This window comes from Bubalus bubalis, chromosome 1 (assembly GCF_019923935.1).
Source record: "Bubalus bubalis isolate 160015118507 breed Murrah chromosome 1, NDDB_SH_1, whole genome shotgun sequence".
Classification (NCBI taxonomy): Eukaryota; Metazoa; Chordata; class Mammalia; order Artiodactyla; family Bovidae; genus Bubalus; species Bubalus bubalis.
In genome coordinates this window covers 95,790,978-95,815,204 of record NC_059157.1, presented here as the reverse complement: position 1 = coordinate 95,815,204, position 24,227 = coordinate 95,790,978, and the positions used below count along the sequence as shown (strand labels likewise).

General features: G+C 37.5%; 1 protein-coding gene across 14 annotated transcripts in view; it reads left to right on the top strand.

Moving 5' to 3' along the window:
• CBLB (Cbl proto-oncogene B) overlaps positions 1-24,227 on the top strand; it is a 224,662-nt gene that overhangs the window by 26,905 nt on the left and 173,530 nt on the right. The window lies entirely within an intron of this gene.

Genomic DNA, 24,227 nt, shown 5'->3' with positions numbered 1-24,227 from the left:
TTACCTTCACATGCAGCCTTTTAGCCTGCTAATTCCTCTTCATCTTCCTATCACCCCCCATTTCTGCGACCTTTTCTATTATTATATAGCTGACGCTCCCACTCTGTCCCATCCCTATCTTATTTCCGCATTTTCTGATCACTCCAGTATCTTTTTTCCTCTGATATTTATCAAGACCTTTCATATGACCCTTAACCACATATTGTCATCTTTTTAAAATAGTGATAAGACATCATTTAAAATGCCTCAATGTAAGTTGTTTAAAAGCAAAAAGCACTCCTATGTTTCTCCCACAGTATCAAGAACAGTGCTTCAGAATTGGCCAACACTCATAAAAGTATAGGATTGTTTCTCTAGAATTGGTGTAAACTTATTTGAAGGTTCTGATTTATTCCTTGTTTATGAGCTACTAGGGCCTAGAGACATAAGAAAATTGAAAGTGTTACATGGTGGGGGGAGGCCAGTAAAGTGTCCAAAGCCTTAGTTTTTAGGATTTGTAGATAAACTCTGAATGTCAACTTCTTCAGATTTGGCAATAAGTGCCATTGATTTTAGAAGGAAAACTGTCCATAAGCACAATAATACCACTTGGCAATAAGTGCCATTGATTTTAGAAGGAAAACTGTCCATAAGCACAATAATACCACTATTATTTATTATAGAATGGTTATATTTTACAGCAATTCTTAATTCCTCTCTCTCGTTTTTTTTTTTTTTTTTTTGGCGGTCTGGCTTGTGGGATCTTAGTTCAATCCCTGGATCGAACCCATGCTCCCTGCAATGAAAGTGCAGAGTCTTAACCACTGGACCACCAGGGAATCCTCAATATTTAATTCTATGTATTTGCAAAAATGTCCTTAATGTAGTGATATTTTTGGATAAAGTTGGTAAAATTACTTCAGTTTGTAAGCACTCTAATGGAGTGTCTTTATGGTTACCCTTAGTACCTGACATAAACTCCTGAAAAACCCATTGTGTCACTATTCTGCTTGTTGCTGCAAATTGCACATGGCAATGAGCATATTTTTACAGCTTTTCTATTGACATACTAGCTCTCCATCTGAACTCCTGTGAATGTTTTCACTTCCTCTTCCTTTACCATTTCTTCAAAGATTGTTTTTGTTTTTATGCTGTGTTGTATTTATGACCCCGAATACCCAGAACTTCTCAGCAACTGGGGAATCCTCCAGAAATCTATGCTCTTGACATGAATAGTCCAGTTTCGTTTGATATATATTATTGACAGAAGTGCTTTATCCTCTTTACAGCTTGCTGTGCAGCAGATGGTCGTTAAATCATTTCATGACTCTTCAGGGAGTGCATAAATACATGTGCACAAATGAAAAAAGTCTTTATTATGGTGGTCATCTTGTGTTTTTACTGATGAAATTCCCTGTTACAGATAAGGATTTTCAAACTTGAAAATTAGTTTTCAATTTTGAGCTAGGAGGTTTTTTATTTTTGGCATTTATATATATTTCCTTAACTGCCATTTTTTTTTTTTCTTCCCTATTAAAGGGCAGGGTTGGGCAGTTAGATCTGGAATTCTTGCTGTATAAGCGGAAAGCTTTTTTCCTTTTTTTTTTTGGCATGAGCATACCAGCTCAGAGGGACATCTGAGACATTTTGAATATGTAGACAGGGCTTTTAAAGAAAGGAATTGCTGTTCTCTTACATCAACCATGCAGACTTAGAAACAGACTTTAAAAGAAAACAGAGACATGTGTGTTCTCACTGTGTATTATTATTGCGCCCCCTCACATAGCTGTGAGGTTTTGTCAGCAGTTTGTTTTGACTCACTGTACCAAGGTGGGGGTGGTTTTGTGTGTTTTTGTAAGTTAACTAGTGTGGGATGTCAGTAATCTCAACTTTACCATTTTGATTGGCCATGATCCATCTATTTCTCAGGCCATATTTTAATACTGAAACTTGCCTGAAAATCTTTGCAAATACTTTTCCTCTTCCTGTAACTGTGGAAGTCCTTAAGATTATAACCTTTTGTTTTTTGTTTTCTGTTGCCTCTGTGATGCTTTCATAGTATCTCCTCAGACTAATTTAGGAACCTCTTAAGTTGTTCTTTTCAATTTATCTTAATAGTTCTTCTTACATAATAAAATTTAATGTTATTTATTTTGTCAAGATTGGGTACACTCCCAAATTCACTTTTCATTTCCAGGGAGGTGGTTTTAGACACAGATAACCATGATAAATTATTTTGATCCTGGAAGAGGAAGCCTTTAGTGGCATCTGAAGGAGAGGACATGCCTCCTGGACTTGACTGAATGGGTCTTCTGATCTCAGAAACCATTGACAGAGGGAAGGTGGCCTAGGCAGATGTGTCTTGATGCTTTTACTCTTTCCTAAGGGAAGTGGTGCTCCAGGAAGTTGTGCAGCGTGGTGGTTCTAGCACATCTTTGGCATGACTTTAAGGCTGGAAAGGAAAGTTTTGTAAATGAGACACAAAAGGCAAACATTATTTTCCTCTAGTCACCCAAAATACCCATTACATTTAAAGATAGTGTGGATGTCTTTTGTCCCTGATAACTTTCCATTTTGTAACTACTCTTTATTTACTTCCCTTGCTATACATGTGGCATCATTCCCACAGCAAGTTGAGAGTCTTCTTAATATGCATTTATGGTAAACTGTCATTTATGTGGGAGTAAAATAACTAGAATTCTTCTCGCATTTTCAGTACTTGACATTTAAGAAGGAGACAGATGGCAAGTAAACAAGGTGAGAAGGGGACTTTATTTGCTGTCTTACAATCTCAGGCTACTGTGAAGAATTTTAATTAGATGTTATTTTAGTAAGTTTCCAATTCACTGCAGGTCACTGAAGCTTTGAAAGAAGCAGAATGTACACCCACTATTTTAATATATCAACAGTCTACTGCATGTAGTTGAGAGTTCATCTGGAACTAGTAGGTTATATCCTTAAGGGTGTGAAAATTTTCCTGGGTCTCAGTATGCCTTAGAATGAAAGTATTTTTCTTTGTAATTTTAAATAATATTATATAAAATTTCTGGTTGAAGTTCAGAATTAAGTTGGTTTAAATGTTTAAAAATTCCTAGTGATGTCTTACCTCTCCTTTTTAGTAAGGTCATGTTCATTTTTCTTCATGGTGATTATTTTTAATTTTCCATAGCTCTACTGGAGATTTTCTTCACTATGAGATAGTAACTGTTACAGATAATTCACAATTCAATTCTTCGGTTTTCACAAAGAATTTCTCTGAAATATGACCTTGACCTAAGGTTTTTTTTTTTTATTTTGAAGATAGTTTTTAGAATGATTTATTATAGGAAAATAATTTATGTATGATGCCTTCTTAGGTTATTCTTTGTAGAATTACATATTTCTTTTCACCTATACAAATGATGTGAATATCTTGAATAAACATTTGCTTCTCACCATTAAAGTAAAAATAAAGAGCCTTGGAAAATGACTGGTGCTGAGAGTTCATGGAGGTTAACAAGTGATATGCAGAAGGCAGACTGTCCTTCAGTTGCAAAGTGTTACAGTTTGTACAACTCACCAGCATTGGAGATAACATGTATTCATAGTTTAATTGGTAAATAAGAAAAGCTTCCAATGAAAGTTCCAGAAGATGACTTTTCCCCTTAAGATTATAGCATTTCTGAAGAATGTAGAGTCTCTCATGATAAGGTATTAGTAAAGTTAAGATTGAAAAGCGACCTTCTTAATTTGTATACACTTATAGAAGATAACATAATTTCGAAAAAAGAATGCATGCACTGTGTGTGTGTTTTTAACATGATTGAGTCCTTGTTCTTTCTCATTTTGGGTTTGTAATGCACTTATACAGTGAATTTCCTGCTAAAAATTGTAAATACAACATCATATCAATATGATATAGCCCCTTCCCCTCATTTAGTTACTTGCCCTTCTGGTTTCTCTTCAGTTGTTAGGAATATACTTATGTTCCCTTCAGCTCTTTTGTTGACTTTTTGTTTGTTTGTTTTGTCTTTTAAATTTTATTTATTTTTGGCTTCTCTGGGTCTTGCGTTGCTGTGCAAGGCTTTTCTCTAGTTGCAGAGAGCAGGGGCCGCTCTCGTTGTGATATGTGGGCTGCTCACTGTGGTGGCTTCTCTTGTTACAGAGCACAGGCTGTGGAGCACCTAGGCTTCAGTAGTTGCTGTTCTTGGGCTCTAGAGCATAAGCCCAGTAGTTTTGGTGCACGGGCTTAGTTGCTCCATGGCATGTGGGATCTTCCCAGACCAGGCGTTGAACCCCTGTCTCCTGCATTAGCAGGAGGCTCCTTTACCTCTGAGCCACCCTGGAAGCTCCTCTTTTGTTGATATAAGGAGCACTTAGCATTGCTTATCTGAGTAGTACCACCTGCTGTGTTTGACTTTGTAAAAACGTACTTTTTTGGTTTCTGAGTGAAAGGTTTAGGACAATTACCATCAGAAAGTTTGCTGTAGCATTGAATATTACAGAATTTTAAGAACTGTTTCTCCAGATGAAGTCAACACGGTAAAAGAAGTGCAGAGTACTGACATTCTTATTAATGCTTGATTTTGCCTATACAATCTTTTCTTTTATTATTAGAGGTTAACCCAGTCCTTAACATTTTGTTTTCAAATTCTTGAGCTCATTTTACTGTACAGTGAAGATGTTTTGTTGAATCTAGTTTATAAGGAGGTAGAGTTAAAGATCTCATTTGTGGTTCAAAAAAAAGAAAAAATCAGTAGTAAAACAAAAGGACTGTTTTAATGGATACTTTGAGGAAGTGTTTATTTTGGACCTAGTAATTTTAAGTCTAGAAAAATAGTAAATTTTCAGCCTTTTTTTTTTTTTAGTTAAACATTTCATTTAATTATCAAGTTTTAATTCTTTTGGGATACTGCTCTTTAGTGATTGTTTTACTTATATAAAGCTTAGAATTTTCATCTTAAAATTTATGCTGCTACAAAATTAAAAAAATTAACTGAGTTGTTCATTATTGATATCAGTAGATTTAAAAGAGAAGCATATCAGATTTTTGAAATTTTGATGAGTAATAAGATTATTTGAATTATAAGGAAAATGCCTAAGAATGTGAGTCTTTTGTTTTTAAATCAGAATTAATCTCAAACATTTATACTTATAGTACCACTGGATACTGAAAACAAATCTTAACAGCATTTCTTATTCAGAAAACGACACTGATTACAACCAGAAAGAAAATATCCTACTGTATGTGTGAAAGGCAAATGAGTTATAAAAAGAGTAAAAAAATCACTAGTTTTTATCTTGCACTATTGTTTTTAACTTTGTCTTTGGTTTTAACTGGTCATGGAAAGTAATAAACCTGTTTGTCCCAGAGAAAGGTGGTTGATCTGCTTTTACTATTCTTCTTGAAGCAAGGATCTGGAATGTTCTCCAGAACTATCACGCTGAATGAGTTGTCATTTCTGTTCAGTTCAGTTCATTCACTCAGTCGTGCCAAACTCTTTGTGACCCCATGTACTGAAGCACCCCAGGCTTCCCTGTCCATCACCAGCTCCCAGAGCTTACTCAGACTCACGTCCATCGAGTCAGTGATGCCATCCAACCATCTCATCTTTGGTCGGCCCCTTGTCCTTTCCCAGCATCAGGGTCTTTTCCAGTGAGTCACTTCTTCCCATCTGGTGGCCAAAGTATTGGAGGTTCAGCTTCAGCATTGGTCCTTCCAATGAATATTCAGGACTAATTTCCTTTAGAATAGACTGGTTGGATCTCCTTGCAATCCAAGAGACTCTCTAGAGTCTTTTTCAACACCACAGTTCAGAAGCATCAATTCTTCGGTGCTTAGCTTTCTTTATAGTCCAACTCTCACATTCATACATGACTACTGGAAAAACCATAGCCCTGAATAGATGGACCTTTGCTGGCAAAGTAATGTCTCTGCTTTTGAATATGCTGTCTAGTTTGATCATAGCTTTCCTTCCAAGGAGCAAGCGTCTTTTAATTTCATGGCTGTAGTCACCATCTGCAGTGATTTTGGAGCCCCCCAAAATAAAGTCTCTCACTGTTTCCATTGTTTCCCCATCTATTTGCCATGAAGTGATGGGACCAGATGCCATGATCTTAGTTTTCTGAATGTTGAATTTTAAGCCAACCTTTTCACTCTGCTCTTTCACTTTCATCAAGAGGCTCTTTAGTTCTTCCTTGTTTTCTGCCATAAGGGTTGTGTTATCTGCATATCTAAGATTATTGATATTTCTCCCAGCAATCTTTATTCCAGCTTGTACTTCATTCATCCCAGCATTTCGCATGATGTACTCTGCATATCAGTTAAGTAAACAGAGTGACAGTATGCAGCCTTGACATACTCCTTTCCCTATTTGGAACCAGTCTGTTGTTCCATGTCCAGTTCTAACTGTTGGCCTCAAAATCTATTCTCATTATACAATAGTATCTGGTAGAAATGAATGGAAACTGTGATGGCTATAACCTTGAGTAAACAGTACGCAAAGCATTGTTTATTCACATGAGTGGTTTACCTTTTATATTTCTTCATTCTTTGCTTCTCTAGCCCCATCTTAAATTAGTCTTCCTCAAGTCTTTTTGCTCCATCCATGTCCCATCTTTCAGTGTTCTAGGCCTGCAGAACAATATCCACATCCACATCTTTATCTATCTGAATGTTTTCTACTATCTGTCTAACTCTTGCTCATCCTTCAGATTGTAACTTAAAATGTCATTTCCTAAGAGAGGCCTTCTTTGCAGATCTCACGAAATTATTCTGCATATTTTCTGTCATGGTCCTCTATTCTCTTCTTTCCAGATTCTATAATGAACTATATATAAGGTTCCTTCTTGTTTTTGCCACTTTCTCCCCAGTGCCTACTCTGGTTCCTGCATATTGTGGATGCTCAGTAATTGTGTATTAAAGGAATGAGGGGGTGAATATACTCTAATACCAACCTAGATGCTATTTAAGTAGCATCATGGAACTTTGCAAGCATCATTAAATCTGTGCACAGACAGGAACTGTTGTTAGTTTTTATTACTGTTCAGTTTTGTTTTCTTTCTGGGGATGGAATCAGAAATTTAGTAGTTGTTAAGCTGGAGAAATTTAATTACATTGGGTTTGTTAATCTGGTATGGTCCAGAGTTATTTCTTTTAATCAGCTGAGGATTATGTTTTCATGTGATGTTTTAGAAAGGATGAAAAGGGCCTTGCAGCCACATGCATCACTCTTTTGCCTGCTGATCATAATTAGAAACAGGGTCCAGAGTATGTTTTAAAATAAAACCAAATAGCACAGAGACATCAGATTTACAAGTGAAACTACTTTCTACACATTTAATTATTTGTTATACTTTACTTAAATGCTTAAATTAGCATATGCTTAAAATTAGCATATTTAAAAGTTGTACGAAGAAGCAGGAAACTGGAGCTTGATGTATCCATGTTATATTTCTTCTTAATGCAAGTTACATAAAGTTTCAAAATCCCTGTGACAGAAGCACTGTTGGGTGGTTTCTTGGTTATTACTCTGAAGTTTATGAAATATATGAATATACGCAGATGTCTTTGGTACACACGTCTCTTTCTTCATGAGGCAGGTGAATAGTATTCAGGTGTTTATACCTTTTTGAAATAATTGTCATCTTTTTAAAAAATATGTATCATGCCAGATTATTTTTTTAAACAATTTTTTAGTTGTTCCTTTTTTCCAGTTGTATCAATCCGAAACACTTTAGCTTTTTGGCTCCATCCTACATTTCTGAGCCATATTCTGTACTTTCAACCACTGCGCAGTATCTCATGTGACGGTGTTCCCTTCTTATAACTTTGTTTGGCTCTGTTAGTTTGAAATTGTTAAAAAAATATCATGTTACTCACTTACTTAACTCTTGAATAACTTTTTAACTTTAGCCTCACTTGCCTGATTTCAGTTTCTGGATTTTGCCAGGATCTTTTCTACCTTGTTGCCTCTTCAAATTGCTTCCACTTCCTGAAAAGCTCTTCCTCTGAGTCTTCACATTTTTAGAGTAAAGGCAGAGATCGAGGTGTGAGTATCACCTCCTTAGATGTGTCTTCTTTGACTACTCTATCTAAAATAGATTGTCCCACTCAATCAGTATTTTGAGTGTTTGATTGTTTTTTTCTTTTCCCAAGTGTTTTACCTATCTTTAAAGGAATAATTGAAGTTCTTATTTTTGAAACATTTTCTGAATAGTGAGTGCTAGCATGTGAGGTTTTTTTTTTTTTTTAATACTTTTTGCTATTTGTCAAAGCATTGTAGTTGGTAATGTAGAAGCAGAGTTCAGTCTTGGTTCTTCGATGTGCAAAAACTGTTAATATTTGAGGGACACTTAGAGCTTAGGGTCCTCAGAACTCACAGGAGAGTAGCTGAACTCACCTGCCGGTCAGGGAAAAGTTGGGTGAGGAGTAGGAGTAGCAGCTAGACACAGGCAGCGATTGTGTCATGGAAGGTGTCGTAAGGGGGTATGGGAGGTCACAGCTAGCTCGGGAGTGTGTGAAACCATACTGTGTTGGGGTTCTGAGGTGTTAGGTATCTCAGCAGGGTGGGCTTCTGGGGATTTTGGTTGTCTTTTTATACTTTTCTCTTTCTCTAACCAAGCTATGAGAATGGTTATGTTTCTGATGTAGGGTAGAGGGGAGAGTATATATCCAGAAGAAAAGGAAATTAATAGTGTATCATACAGTTTCACATTTAAATAACTCAAGTTTTGCGTTTTGGGTATTCATTGTTAGCTGTTCATTTTGAAGTTTGGTGTTACTGATTAGTACGTTTGGTGCTTCACTCGTCGCTTTGTACTAGATCATGTGCCCTGTGCATGCAGGGGATCAGGAGCATCTGAAAGAATAGACTCAGATTTTGAGAACAGAATTTGCCCTTTAAGTTTGGTGAGTTTTCTTCATTGTGGCCTAACTCAGTTTACACTAGACTCTTACACTTCCCATTAGGCTCCACATGAGATAAGCATTTGATTATATGCAGATGTGTATCTTACTCTAAAACAGTTTTGTCTCTGAAATGATAGAACCAGATATTTTTCTGCCTTATAACTTCAACTTTAAAATTTATTCTTAGCCTGCAGGATTGTTTGTTTGTTTTGAAATAAACTTTCAGAGACAGAAATGGTTCTTTAAAAGAAAAAAAATGTTGTTCTTATCTGTGTCCTGTCTCTCACAACATAATCTGATTGATCTTTCTTATTATTCTATGATGTTATATACGTTTGATACTGTATCAAGGTTACCAATACAGAAAAACTTTCAGATTGTTGTGTTGCTGATTCAAGGGAAGTGTAATATTACATACAGAGGAAACTTCTTGAATAGGGAATGTTGCTTCCTCTAGGAAATGAAGTATGAGGATCTAATGTCTGTCATATAAACAAGGGCCAACCTTACTAGGCAGTTTTGGATACCTCTTCAGTGGCTTTATTGGAAGGCTTTTCCTATCATGATTCTTGAGGATTTGTGCACTGATTATACCACAGTCTAACCAGTTGTTTTGATGTTGACAGCAGTACATTATGGGGGAGGAGGAGAAGGTACAGATTATAACTGTACATTGTTGCTCTCTTATTTGTTTCTTAACCTCTAAAGCAGTAGAATTCCTCAGTAAAGTTTCCAGTGAAAGTGGGGGCAAGTTAGCCACATTTGATTGTTAGGGTCCTTGAGTTTATAGGTGTGCTAAATAAATATAAAATGAGATATATCCCTTTAAGTTAAAACTGTCAGTATGTGCAGATACTATTTCAAATGCTGTTATTAGGACTGTATTGAGTTAAATTTCCAGCAGTGATAAATAAATTTGCAACTCCTTGTAATGTTTTTCAATGCAGGAATTTCTCTTCCACAGGGATAATCAATAAGTGTGAAGAAATGTTTCCCAAATAGTAAGTGTATCGTGAAAATATTTGTGTACTATGCTAGATTGATAGGAAATTTTATTTTACATTTTTATTATTTTTTAAAAATTTTATTTAATTTTTGGCTGCCTTGGGTGGGTCCTTGTTGCTGCACACGGTTTTTTCCCTAGTTGCGGAGAGTAGGGGCTACTCTTGTGGTTCATGAGTTTCTCACTGTGGTGGCCTCTCTCATTGCACAGCATGGGTTCTAGGCTCACAGGGCTGCAGTAGTTGCAACCATGGGCTTAGTTGCTCTGCGGCATGTGAGATCTTCCAGGACCAGGGATCGAACCTGTGTCTCCTGCGCTGGCAGGTGTATTCTTATCCACTGTGCCATCAGGGGAGTCCAGGAAATTTTAAGTGAAAGTAAATGCTAGCTAACTTTGAAAGAATTTTCATTTTAGAATTTAGGTTCACCCTAAAGATAGTTGGGAGAATTGTGAAATGACACAGGCTTAGGAATTACTAATTACTACTGATACTGGGTCTTCCCATAGAAACTGAGAATAAAGAGAGAATTTTGATTTTAGAAGGAGATCTTCCATATCATGAAGATAGCTACAGTTCTTGTGTGTAGGAGTTGATCTTCCGCCTTCACTGTGAAAAAAACAACTGTATAGAAAAACAGTATTCATTACACTTATTTCACCTGAGTGTTTGATGTTGAAGTGTTTGTCATAAGCACAAAACCAGATTGAAAAGGTTACTTCTGTTTCCCGAAGTAGGCATATTTCATGAGCCTTATAAAAATAATATTTAAAAATTTTATCATTAGAGGATATTACAGTGTCTCTTTAACAGTTACTGTATAAGAAGATAGGAGAAAAAAAAATTGATCCCTTAAATTGTTCTTTGTTTGCAGGAAGGCAGTAACATAAAAAGGATTGGAGCAAGTTGTTCATGTAAAATTTTCTGGTCTAGAAATTTGGCATAGAAGTTCCCTAGAAGCTTCTGTTCCATTGTGGTTAAAATGTTTTCTCACATTTGTGAACGACCTCATTACTGCCGATGTAGGTGAGATGTTGAAATGTGCCTGGAGAAAGTGGTGTAAACCTTGCTTTGACCTTTTCTGGACTCAGGGCTGAGATACCTTAGACCTGCTGCTTATTTTTAAAATCAAGTATGTTGTGTTCAGATGGTAAAGTTGATTTAAGAAACTTCAAATTGTTTTATATATAATCATCTTTTGCTTCTAAATTTATCACTGAAAGAAAGGTAAAGAATACTTTGCCTCAGGGTCAAGAGTAATGTTACTTAAATTTATTGATGCGTAGTTGTTTATTTTCTATTCTATGCTAAAAAAACCCCTTGAGACTAAAATGAGAAAATACTCATTTTGGTGGTGATAAAAGTGTTTAGTATTTCATATAATCCTGCTTTTAATGTAGTTTGGCATCACTGTTAATTTTTTTTTTTTTCATGTAAGGAAAGACAGTCTAGTTTGGCTTATTTCACTCAGTGAAACGTCATTTAATGTCTAATGAAAATCGTTTTGGAATTTCCATTGCCATCTCTATTAAAGACAGCTGCTAATTATTCAAAAAACTCATTTTGCTACTTTCTTTCATAATGCATTCCCCCATTTTCGTCCACCCATAGTAAAGAGTATTTCCTGGGCTCGTGTGGACCTGATGTGTCTTTGTGAGTAAGTTCTGACTAACTGGATGTGAACAGAAGTGAGGCTTCTAGATCATGTCCTTAAAGGGAGTCCACATGCCCTCCTCTCCCTCTTTTCCCGGCTCGCTGCTAGCTACAATGGGTTGAGTCACCTTGGGCCACATGGAGGGGAGCTATGGCATAGGAATGACCCAGCTCCAAGAAAGAAGGAGCCCCAGTCAATGACTGCGAGCTCTCTTGCAGACGAGAGCTGCTATAGATTTTTAGGTGAGAGGGACAGAAACACCAGTGGAAGCTGCTGCTATTCTGTGTCTCTGTCACACCCAGCCAAAACTGGATGCCAAAAGTCACCACTCTGCTGAGAGTAATCGTTGTTTCTGCCACATTCTTTTGAGATTGTTTCAAATTTGTATAGTAGTAATAAGTGAAGTCATGGTCATATGAAGTAGAGCTTTATTAACTGTGCCTTGCTTAGCTAAAAACTAAGCATAGGATTCATGCTAATGAGACTCTTTAATATTATATTGTTGTGATTTATAATGCACATTGACTCTACGTTAAACGGATTTATGACCATCCCTAGTTGTTGGGTTTTATGACACATCGAGGGTTTCACAGGATATTGTCTACTGATGATCCAGATTTCCTGTGTTTTTGTCTTTGTGTCTGCTCTCCTATACCTTCCTTCCTTTATTTTTGTTCCCAGGTCTTTCTCTTCTACTTCTCTGTTTGACCTGTGTCTGGGGAAGCTTTTGGTGCATGCTCTGCCTGCCCGGTTCACCAGAGCTCCAGGACCTTACTAGAGACCAGGTGCCTGGCCCTGATCCTGAACACATACACACTGGTGAAATTCAGCTACTTGCCTGGGGAGTTGGCGGGCTTCTATTATAATGGATGGAAAAATGCCCTCTGCTTTGCAACCTTTTAGACTAAATAATACCACTTACAAGAAATTATGAATGTTATAGGAACCACCGTCTGTGTGGGAGATGAGTACGAGGAAAAAAAAAAATGTTTCAAAATGATGAGTGTGAAATTTTCAGAAAGCATTGTTTAGTTTGTCATTTTCAGTCCAAAAGGCAACTTACATCTTTGCAGGGGAGATGGGTAGAGCTTCATTGAATGACCTGGTTCAGTCTCAAGTAATTTAGTTATGTTTCATTATAATATTAAAGTACTTTGTCCTTGCAAAGTAATCATGAATTATGTGTGAAGCCCTAGGTGGGGAAAGTTTGAAGGGAGACTGTGTTATAAGAACATGCCAAATCCGCCTGTCGATGTCCTTTCTCATCTCTTATATTTATGGCTCTGCCAAATTCCATCGCATTCTGTATGCATATATATAATTGCATGCAGATACCAGGCATCTTTCATTTTAAAGAAAACTAGGGGATGGCCACATGTAATCTTCCTTGCCTGTGATTCATTCACATTTTGAAATTCAGTGTATATAGGAATGGAAAAGAAGGAACATTTCGTTCCACATCAACCTATACAAACTTTCAAGCACTGAGGTCTATATCCTGATCCTTGAGCAATATTGAAAACCTCTCATTTTGCTGGAGCAGCTTATAGACCAAAACTCTTCTCTTCATGTTCAGAAAAGTTTCCTGTCTAGGCTTCCAGAGTCTTCTGACTCCTGTTGCAGTCACATCTTGGAGATGTCAATATTAGTCTTCATCCTGTATTCTAGTGTTTAAATGGGACTTTGCCCTACAGTCTTTTTGACACTTCAGATGCAACTGTGATTCTCAGCTTGTTGACTTCACTATCAGGAACTCTTATGGTTATTCTGCTCAGCCGTGTGTATCCCTGCCAAGTCCTGCTACCCTCAGGAATCTTTAATTCCAAAATCTCATTCTGCAAACTCACCCATAGGCCTGCCTCTCTTATTTCCTTGTACCCATAAAATCTTCTCTTCAATTTTAATGATATTCTCCATTATTCCTATTCCGTTCTCTGGTCTTTTGAATGTCTTCAGGCTTCTTTCATTTCCATACCCATTTTGGATCACACTAGTCATTAGCTAGACACATCTGAGTTCAAACTCTAGTTCTCCAAGTTATTTATGGTGTGTTGATATTAATAATATGGCTGATTCATGTTGATGTTTGATAGAAACCAGCTTTATAGTACTATAAAGCAATTATCCAATTAAAAATAAATACAAAGGGCTCTCAAAGAATAGTAATTTACCTAGCTTCTCTGCATCTCAAAATTCTTCCTTGCAAGAAGGATATTATAATACCATCTTGTGGAGTGGTTGAAAGTATAGTATATAGAAAAATTTTGGTTAACTGCCTAATATAGTTCAAGGCCATTAGTTGTTATTCATGTGAGCTGCTTTTATCTTCAATATTAGTTAAGAGAATGATAAATGAAAAGGTGAATGAAGTTGGGGACAGAATAATACAGAGTTAAGGAGTATAGATTTGTACATTCTTCAGCAGTGAAGTAGCACCATTTAAAATTCATGTGAAAGGTTTTCCCAAAAGAACAGTTTGTGTGATAGTAATAAAGACTAGAGAACAGAGTAGGAGGTTTGTTGTGTGATATTTCCAGGTTAGCATATCTTGTTTCATATTTTATCTTTTAAAAATATAGATCATGTTTTATGCTGTACTGTTACATTTTGTACCACATAGTTTTCTTCTTTATGGCTGACTTACTAGAGAACATTTTATGTATATAGTAAATGTGAGTTTATTTCTGTAGTCAAGGAGATAACGGGTTTCTTTTGACAATTAGTGCAACTGTCCTGTTGCACTAATTGAAATGTACGATGAACTTGTGTCTCCATAAATAAAACTAGGGACCAGTCATGCTGGAGCCATTGAAATGCCTAAGGTGCTTGACTTTAAGTTTCCAAACCATTTGGATTTGTTGTTTAGGTGCTAAGTCATAGCAGTCTGCTCAAGAACATCAATCTTATTAAATTGATGTCTAATCTCTGAATTTATATGTTATCAAAATACTTTCAAAGGTGCCATTCATATTTGAAATGAAATATGAATGAAAAGACTGGGGTTCCCTTGATGATGTCGTACATTGTTTGTTACACTGCAGAGTGAATGCTTAACATCAGCCTAGGATGGTGATGCCATACTTTCTTATACTATTGTTTTCACACATTTTTGTCAGGATAGGTCAGTGAGAAAAGATAAGAATTTCAACTAATGGCGAACACTTTGTACCTTTTAATAAGGAGTTGTTTTTAATTTTAAAACTGAGAAAAGAGCTGCATGGCAGCTCAGTTGTTAGTTTATTTTACTCTCAAACTTTTATGAATTCATTCATTTATTAGTCGGTTCCTTAATATGATTTGTTGAACACCTACGCTGTCCTGACCATGTTGTAGTTACACAGACTAGTTATGAATTGTTGAGCCTGATTCCTCTTCCATATGGATTAGAGAGTAGATAGAAAATACTGGAAAACCTGAACAGTATCTGCATTTTGCTTTGAATGTTTTTTTTTTTTTTTTTTCCTGTTCTCCTTTTCCTTCTCCCTTTCACCCTTTTCCTCTCCGTCTCCTTTCCATCCCAGCCCTTCCTTTCTTTCCTATCTCAGGGCTCAAGGAGATGAGGAGATGGGACCTTGGAGGGGAAGATTGGTTTAAGGAAACTATTTTCCAACCATGAGTTTGAGTCTCATCACAGTGTCTGATAAGCCATTAGCTGCAAAACTTTGAAAAGAAGAGATAGCCATGACTGACTTGGTCCCTTCATTCCACTCTTATCTGGTAAAGGACACTCAGGGTGCCAGTTTTCCCCAAGCTTGAAGATTCACTGGTAACCAAACTGTGCCTTCTGTCCTTGTGGAGTAGACATTCTACTGGGAGAGACAGACCACAAAATCAACCTACACAGCATGTTAGAATCTCACTTAGTGATATGTTCAAGAAAAAGAGTAATCTCTAGGATAAGAGGCTAGGTGGTTACACTCTAGGATTGTTGGCGTGGCTCTGTCATTTCCTAACACTTTCCCAAGGTGTGTGGACAGGTCCTCTTCTTGTGAGTCCGTGAGGGAGAAGATAGATGAGTGAAACCTCCCTCTCAGGGTGGTGTGAAGGGGAAGAAGGCTGGAGGCCGATCCTGTTCTCACTGCCTCTGCCACCCCATCGTGGTTCCTGTATCAGGCTGAGCTGTCAGCTTCTCCTCCATTTCCACCACCTGGATGTCCCCAACTGGTATAAAAATCCTCTTTTAAGTTGTTAAGCCAGTTGTAAGAATGGGCTAGATGGTGGGCACTAGGGAAGGGTACAAAGAAGAAAGGGGCCCAGAGAGCAGAGGGTGGAATTCACTCAAGACAGCCTGAGTCTACATCACAGTTGCCCTGAGGCAGTGCTGTGTTTGTGCTGTTCAGCCCTCTTAAGGTGACAGAAATACGTGGCATTTGGTTTAGGTTCTGTTGATTGATTGACTGATAAGTAGAGTTGATTTACAATGTCATGCCAGTCTCTGCTGTACAGTATGGTTTAGGTTCTTGGTACATGTTTGTTGACTATAGCAGCCTTGCTTAGACAGAACACCAGTCGATTGTCCATTGTACACATATAAACAGGGGAGGTGTTTGACATTAGATTTCTAGGCTATGGTTACAGTCTCCACAAATTGTACCCTTTGCCAGGCCCCTGAAACATAAACTTGGCTCTTAAAGAAAGAAGATGTGGCTATTTCACATTCATCCCTGAAGAGTGACTAGGGCCATAGAAGATACTCCAGGGGATTTGAGAACCCATAAATGTGGAGTATGAGGAATACAGGAAGAAAACACTACTAGGCTTAGGTTTGAAGAGTCCCAGTTAACTACCTGCTTCTCTGAAGACTGATGATAGAAGAATCATGAAAGAGGGGGAGTTTCAGGGAACCTCTGAGTTCAAAGGGTAAAGTAGGAACAGAGACCATATAGGAAGAAATGGGGAGAAAGAAGCTTACTGGTTTTTTGTTTTTTAAGAAGAAAGTGAAGCGTGGCAGGGAGATGGAGAGTCAGCTATTTAGCAGGGAGATGGAGAGTCAGCTATTTAGAATTAGTAGTAGGGCCAGAGCTGGGGAGGGGGAGGCATTGAGGAAGGTGGATAATAGAGAAATGATAATCCTGGAAGCTCACAGGTACCCTGCAGGGTGCTTTCTGCCCTGAGCAGGGGAGAATTTCCAGGCTCAGAGTTTAGGAGACCTTGGCAAGTTAGAGCTCAGCACTAGAGAAGATCAGTTGCAACTTGAAACACAGAGGGTAATTGTGACCAAGACAGAAAAGCATCCTCCTTTCAAAGGTCAGGACTCAGCCCACGGTGGGCAGTCAAAGAGTAACCCAGTTGGAAAGGCAATGATAGCCCAATTTCAAAGTGTGCCGGTGGCTGAAGGTTTGAGATAGACTGATTGATTTAGAAGTAGGATAGAAGCTATATAATCACGTAACCTGAAACCTTTCGTGTGTTCCTTAAACTGGTTACTTTGAACTCAAGATATTGGTATAACGTAAATGGCAACCCACTCCAGTGTTCTTGCCTGGAGAATCCCAGGGACGGGGGAGCCTGGTGGACTCTGGGGTCGCACAGAGTCGGACACGACTGAAGCGACTTAGCAGCAGTAGCAGCAGCAAATGTAGTCTATGGATCTGAGATGTCTGTTTTGAACTGCTTTGGCCCAGACAGGGGCCTGGGGTACCAAGAGCAGTGCATATCCTAGGGGTTCTGTCTAGAGGGGAGACCATCCTTCCCCCACTTTACCCTTAGTGGTGTGAGCAGAAGGTCTCCGAGGGAAGCAGAGAAGAGGTCAGGCCAGGGAGCCCTCTGTGCTGTGTGGTTTTGTCAGTGACACTGATCATAGCCAGAAGCAGCTGTTTCAATGAAGTTCAGACTTGCTGTCTGTTTTCAGTAGAAGCAGGAAGAATGTCAGAGGTGATGTTTGAATTTTAGGGCCTTTTATAAGGGCCTAAGATAAAACTGTTTAGGCCTTCCATCCTCTGTCATTTCAGTTATCAAATTCAAGCACAGCCTTTTAATTTCAACACACTTAGTTTCTGGAGATGAATAGGGCATTGAACGGGTTCTATAAACAAGTACATATTTCTGAGGCATAAACAGGAACACGAGCAGCACAAACAGAGCATGTCAGTAGGACAGGGGCTGTGATGAGGGAACAAGGCTGCAGCCCTTTCTCTGCTCCAGTCTGGGGAAGCAACTCTGTTGTCCTTGATTTAAGGAGCAGTGAAGTTATAAATCAGAAAATGCTGATGTACCTACCCACCATTAGTCAGGTCTGCAGACAGTGCCACAGGGAGAAGAAAATGCTGATGTACCTACCCACCATTAGTCAGGTCTGCAGACAGTGCCACAGGGAGATGATATATGAGTAATATTATAGGCTGATTAAACACACGTTGCTTTTTAAAGAAATCACAAGATGAAATGGCAAAACAAAATGGATAGAATTGTTAGGGTACTAAGAATAGTGGAGGAGACTCTGAAGAAAATTTATACTTCTATCACATGGGAGGTCTGTTTTTTCATCATCTGAAAAGGTCCCTTCACTCAATTTTAGATTTAACTTGTTTCCCTTGGCTCTGATTGTGTCTATCAGATGTAACAGAGTGAGAGCATTATTTGGGTTCACTCTCAAGAGGATGAGATCCCATTCATGGTACCCCAAATTGAGAGCCCCAGGTCATTCCAAAATTGACCAGCCATGGAAGGACTTAGCATCTTTGCATGCTCATCCTGAGCATAGGACCTGAGCTATTGGAGTTGTTAAAGAATTATCATGCCTGAGAACTGTCAAGGCATTTTGTTTATTTCATATTCATCACCTTTTCTTGAGCAGTTTTCCTGTGCCTCTTGTGTTTAGAGATACTGTTTAACATTATCCCATTCAGAAGTGTAATTTGTTGTTAAATAGGTTAAATGCACGTGACTTCATGTGTGTATGTGTGCAAGCGCCCCCCCCACACTGTATTCATAGATAAATACATGTGAATAAGATAATTATAAATTAAATTTGTAATTTAGCAAATCACAGCGAATTCGTTAAAGAAATTATCTGTCAATACAGTGAAAATTTATTGATACATTTGTAAAAATAGAGTTGTATCTCTATTTGCTGGTATAGAACGATTTTTAAAGGTTTTACAGAAATAAAAAGAACACAAAGCAAGGGGCAACAGTGTGTTTAGTATGATAACATGACGTGAACATGGTTCACATCTATGCTTGTTTATATTTGACCATGAGAAGAGGTAAAATGGGATGGAGTCATGACCTTGGAAGTGAGAGGCTCTGTTTCTTAGAAGAAGAAGTTGAGTAAAGATATAGAGAAATATTGAAATACTGAAAAATTAGTTGAGGAATAAAAGAAGGGAAGTTAGGGCAAATTCTGTGTGTGTGTGTATTTTAAATGCACATTTTAATTCGTGGGACTTTGGAGAAAGCTGGGTCATTGGTCGGATGATTGCAGCACCTTCTTGCATGTTCAGGTAAGAGTACAAATACATGCTGGACACTTGGATGCTGAAGTGCGACTCAGCATTGTAAATCAGTTTGTTTTTTTACCTGCCTTGCAGAAATTTTCTTTTCTTTTTTTCTTTGCAGTAACATTTATATGAATCTGTATTCACTGTGAAATTTCAGCATCCGGTCTGTAGACTTTTTTTTTTGTGATAGGATACTGCCTATTGGTAGAACTAGAAATGGCTTACTGGTTAGTCATTTTCTCTGGTATTTGACCTTTAGGAGGGTGAATGTGTAAACCTTTGAAACTGTTTGGCTCTGAAATATTGATGGATCTCTTAGGCAGATAAGTATTTGAATAGTATCTTTAAGGGACTAGGATTTTGAATAATGTTAACCAAGCGCTGAAATTATTTTGTGTTCGTATCTAAGGGACAGCAGAATGACTACCCAGATCACTTTTCTGAATCCCACAAAATTAAGAAAATAGCTGCTGCTGCTGCTAAGTTGCTTCAGTCGTGTCCGACTCTGTGCAACCCCATATACAGCAGCCCACCAGGCTCCTCTGTCCACGGGATTCTCTAGGCAACTGGAGTGGGTTGCCATTTCCTTCTCCATAAGAAAATAGAAATGATGGAATATTTAATTCTTATTTGGCATTTATAGAACAATTAAATGTTGGCAATCACTTCATGTCCTACCTTTAAGGACCTGCTAAAATTTAACCTGGATTTTATGAACTTCCATTAAAATTGTTGGATTATTGGGTTTGAAATTAAAATTTCTCTTCGCCCAGTAGAGAACAAAATGAAATGGGGAGTAGCAAAGTTGGAAAACAAACTTTCTAGGACTTTTTAAGCCATCTAAATGCTCATCTTATCAGTTCTGTTGATTTTTTTGGTGGGACAAAGTCTGGCTTTTCTGTATGTATTTTGTTGATTTTTTACAATAAAAGATTCTTTAAAATCATCCTAATGAATTTCTTTCTGTAATTCTTGAGGTTTCACCTTTTTGTGTATGTGTGAGATTCATATAACTTAGTTTTGATATTGGGTTTAGAACAAATGAGTTGATGGTCTCTCTGTAAGAACAAACAGGTTATTTTCCTGTGTCATTGCAAGAACAAAGAAGGGGGTAAGTGGGGTAGTTGGGAGAGAACTGCTAACTGATGGGATGAACTTTGATATCTTAGCCATGCATTTATATATGACATTTTTTTTCCTTGGAATCAAATTATATGTCATTTCCCTCACTTCCTCACCAATCTTGCTTGTACTACTTTAAACTTTATCTGCTGGCTGCTTCTTTCTAACTCTAAGAGCTTGCATCTCTGGATTTCATATATAAAGATAACATTTTCATCTTAGAAATATTTTTTCTATATAATAATAGGAAAATAGTGTATCAACAGAATTTTGGATTTATGTGATATTCCATATGTAGGGTGAGTAAAACTGAAAGGAAACATGGTATCCATTTAAAGAATTTTGCAGTGGAGTGATTTAGTGACAAGTTCGGATGGTACTGTATTTCTAGAAATGAAAACTGAAACTTTTCAGGAGCAAGGAAACAAAGACACAAGAAATGCAGCAACAGAAAAACCATGCTATTGATTACTTCTGGCTTAAAGCTGAGTTGTAAAACCCCTCAGGCGTGTAGAAGCTAGTATTAGCTACTTCCACCTTATGTGTTTTTGAGTCTGTTCATTTGATTTTCTGTGAAACTTCATGCCTCCACTTTAAATATTTATGTTTATACTTTTCAAGTGGTTTCCACAATGGTTGACTATATATAGCTGATGTATGAGTCTAGATGTAGTTAAGTTATATCTAACATTTTACCTGGTATGTTGGAAGCATATTGGCTACATGTAAGTAGAAGGCTGACAGAGGTTAAGATGGTTGGATAGCATCACTGATTCAATGGACACGAACTTGGCCAAACTCCGGGAGATAGTGAGGGATGGGGAAGACTGGCATGCTGCAGCCCATGGGGTCGCAGAGTCAGACACGGCTTAGCGACTGAATAGCAACAACAACAAGCAGAGGATTTCTGTTTCGCAGATTGACAGGTGCAGTTGTGAAGTTAAGTCAGAGTTAAGTTGAAACAAACTTTTTCATTTTCCTTTTGCTCTTGAACATAACAGGTTTTTCTGAGGATTTTTTTAAAAGTTAGTAGCACCGAGAGATCCTCATTTTCTAAATCTAACTCTCTGGTCTTTAATTTTTCTATGTCCTACCCTATACTTCATGAACAAAGGCTTCCCAGCTGGCTCAGTGGTAAAGAATCCACCCGTCAGTGCAGGAGGTGCAGGAGATGTGGGTTTGATCCCTGGGGTGGGAAGATTCCCTCGAGGAGGAAATGGCAACCCACTCCAGTATTCTTGCCTGAGAATCCTATGGACAGAGGAGCGTGGTGAGCTGTAGTTCATACGGTTGGAAAGAGTCACACACAGCTGAGTGACTAAGCATGCACACACACGTACTTCATGAACTGTTAGTACTTAAGATCTTAAAGTGAGAGAGTAGCTTAAAATAACTGTATATTTTATTGTTTATGATCGTTTCTCACAATTAACCACTTTTCTAAACTTCTCTAAGCTTTTTGTAATTATTAAATAATTCATAATTTCTGTTGTGTTTAGAATTAAACAGTATTTGCATTAAATTCAGTGCTGATGCACAGTTGAATTTATTATTGCCTTAATTAAGAAAAGTCTATTTCTTCACATTTGTATGATGTACAAAAACTGTAGTCATTGTGGTTTATTTTTAAATTGCTTTCTTACTTTCAATAGAGAACCCATTCCATTACCTTTTCAATGTCTTTCCAGTTTCCTTAACTACAGTGTAAATCAATACCTGGAGATTTTATGTCTCAGCCATACTTTTGTCAGTATGGGAATATAATCTTAATAAGTTGTTTGTTGATGACGGTCAATCTTAAAATTAATGGCTTATTTACTGTATTGAATTATTACGGCTTTAAGTGTTTTTGTGTTTAAGTGTGGTGTCTGATTTTACAAGATAATACCTGTAAATACATTTTTATTATTACCAATTTATTAGTATCCATTTTTTGTAGTAATTTTGTCTAAAATTTTTTCAGGATAAGTTTTCATTAGGTTGACGGAGTTAGTGGTATTGTGACATATTTAAATGAAAACACATGGATTTCTGGAAACCGGGATATTTTAAAAAGCTATAATTTAATTCAACCTTTTAAAACAATAGTTGTTTATTTTCACAAATGTATTTTTATTCCTGGAAACAAGTTTCAGCATAATGATTTAAAATGATAAATTGATAGACATAACACATAATAAGGCAAATCAGATTTTTATTGGCTGTGTTCCTTGCTTTCTGTAAATATCTATATATCTTTCTATATAATACTTTAGACATCCAAAATGCTTATTAAAACCAGCTTTTTTATCACATCAAGCTGAAAACTTGCATCAGTCACTTTTCTACTTACCTTTATTGCTGAACCAGTAGTGCACACAACTCTTCAAATTCTCCTGAACAATGCCTTCTGTTATTTCTTGGATTGGGGCTTGTTATATTCCAGTTTCCAGAACTTGCTGTAAGGTTTCCTTTGACCTCATGGTTCACCTCAGTGGCTTGGCCTCTGCTGCACCGCTTACTGCTTTGTGAAATATTCAAGACTGGTTTTCAGTAATGTTTATCTGTCTCGATTCCTTTCTTACCTCTAAACTATTCCATTGGCATTCCTTTTTTGGAATTCCTAAATGCTGGTATTCCCCAAGGCTCAGTCTTCAACTCAAATCTACATTTTTCTTGGTGATTTCATTTAACTCTCAACTATCTTTTTGTCATACTTATGGTTCTCTTGTCTCTAATCCTTTCTGTTCAAACTAAGTGCTTATTCCATATTGCCTATAAATACATATGCTTGGAAGTCATAACATTGACTCAGATTAATGGGCTTGAACTCCTCCTCATGCTACCTGGTCCTTGCTTCTGTTAGTGTCATCAAGCTTCATGTCATCTATGACTACTAGTCCTTTTTATTTATTTATCCTATTCATGTAGTTCTGATTTCTGTTGAATCCTATTTTAAAAATAATCTTTGCTGCTGCTGCTTGTTCCCTGTTCTTGCAAATGAGTAATTTCAGCCTTCCCTCACTCGTGGTTAGATCACTGTCGATGGCTGGCCTTTAGTATCTGGTTCCTCCATTGTGCTAAAGCTAGGGGAGTCTTTTTTTAACACTTCAATCCCCATTGGAGGCATTTGCCTTTGTTGCACACAATTAAACATCTTCTTTGTAAGCTGGTTTACCTATCCAGTCTCATTTCTCACTACTTCAGACTTGTCTCCATCTCTTTTTTTATTTGTTCATTTTCTTAGAAACATGTCATGCTCATTCTTGTCTCTTTGCCTTTGGTCATGATTTCCCCTCCCACCCATCTGGGATTTCTTCATCATACCGACCCATTTCCTGTTCCAATTCTTCCATGAATCCTTAGACCTTTCTGATTTCTTCTTTTCCTGAAAGAATTTTAGCTCTTAAAAGCTGGATACTGATGTATGCCAAAGTAAACTTTATTTTACATTGCTTGTGGTTGTGGCAGACCTGTCACTTCAATTGGAATTTGGATTTCTTTGGAGAAGATCATTTATTTCTGGTATCCCCTTCAGTGGGGCTTCCCTGGTGTCTCAGACCGTAAAGAATCCGCCTGCAATGAGGGAGACCTGGATTCGATCCCTGGATTGGGAAGGTCTCCTGGAGAAGGGCATGGCAACCAACTCCAGTATTCTTGCCTGGAGAGTCCCCATGGACAGAACAGCCTGGTGGGCTACAGTCCATGGAGTTGCAGAGTTGGACACGACTGAGCGACTCAGCACAGCACAGCAAGCCCTTCAGTAGTGCTGGATCTCTGTTTTGGTGCTCAGTAAACCTGATGGTTGATTTAATTGATTAAGGAGGTGATAATTCAACATTCATATAGACTTTGTTTCTTAAAAGTATTCAGCTGGATATTGGGTGAACAGACCATGTACTAGACAGACACATAAAGCAGAATTCAGTTTATGCACAGTTGACTCCTGTAGCTACTTCTAAAAGATACTTTCTGCCTGTTTTAAATTTTTTTCCTGGAGCGCTTTTTTTAAAAAATTGTTTTTAGCATAGGGAATGATGAATAGTCTTTGTAAGAGTTTATTAATGCACTTGGAACCCTAGGTGTACTAAAAGAATTTAACAAAGAAAAATTAAATTTTGAAGGAGTGAGAGCTTAAGTGCTAAATATGAAGATTGGGC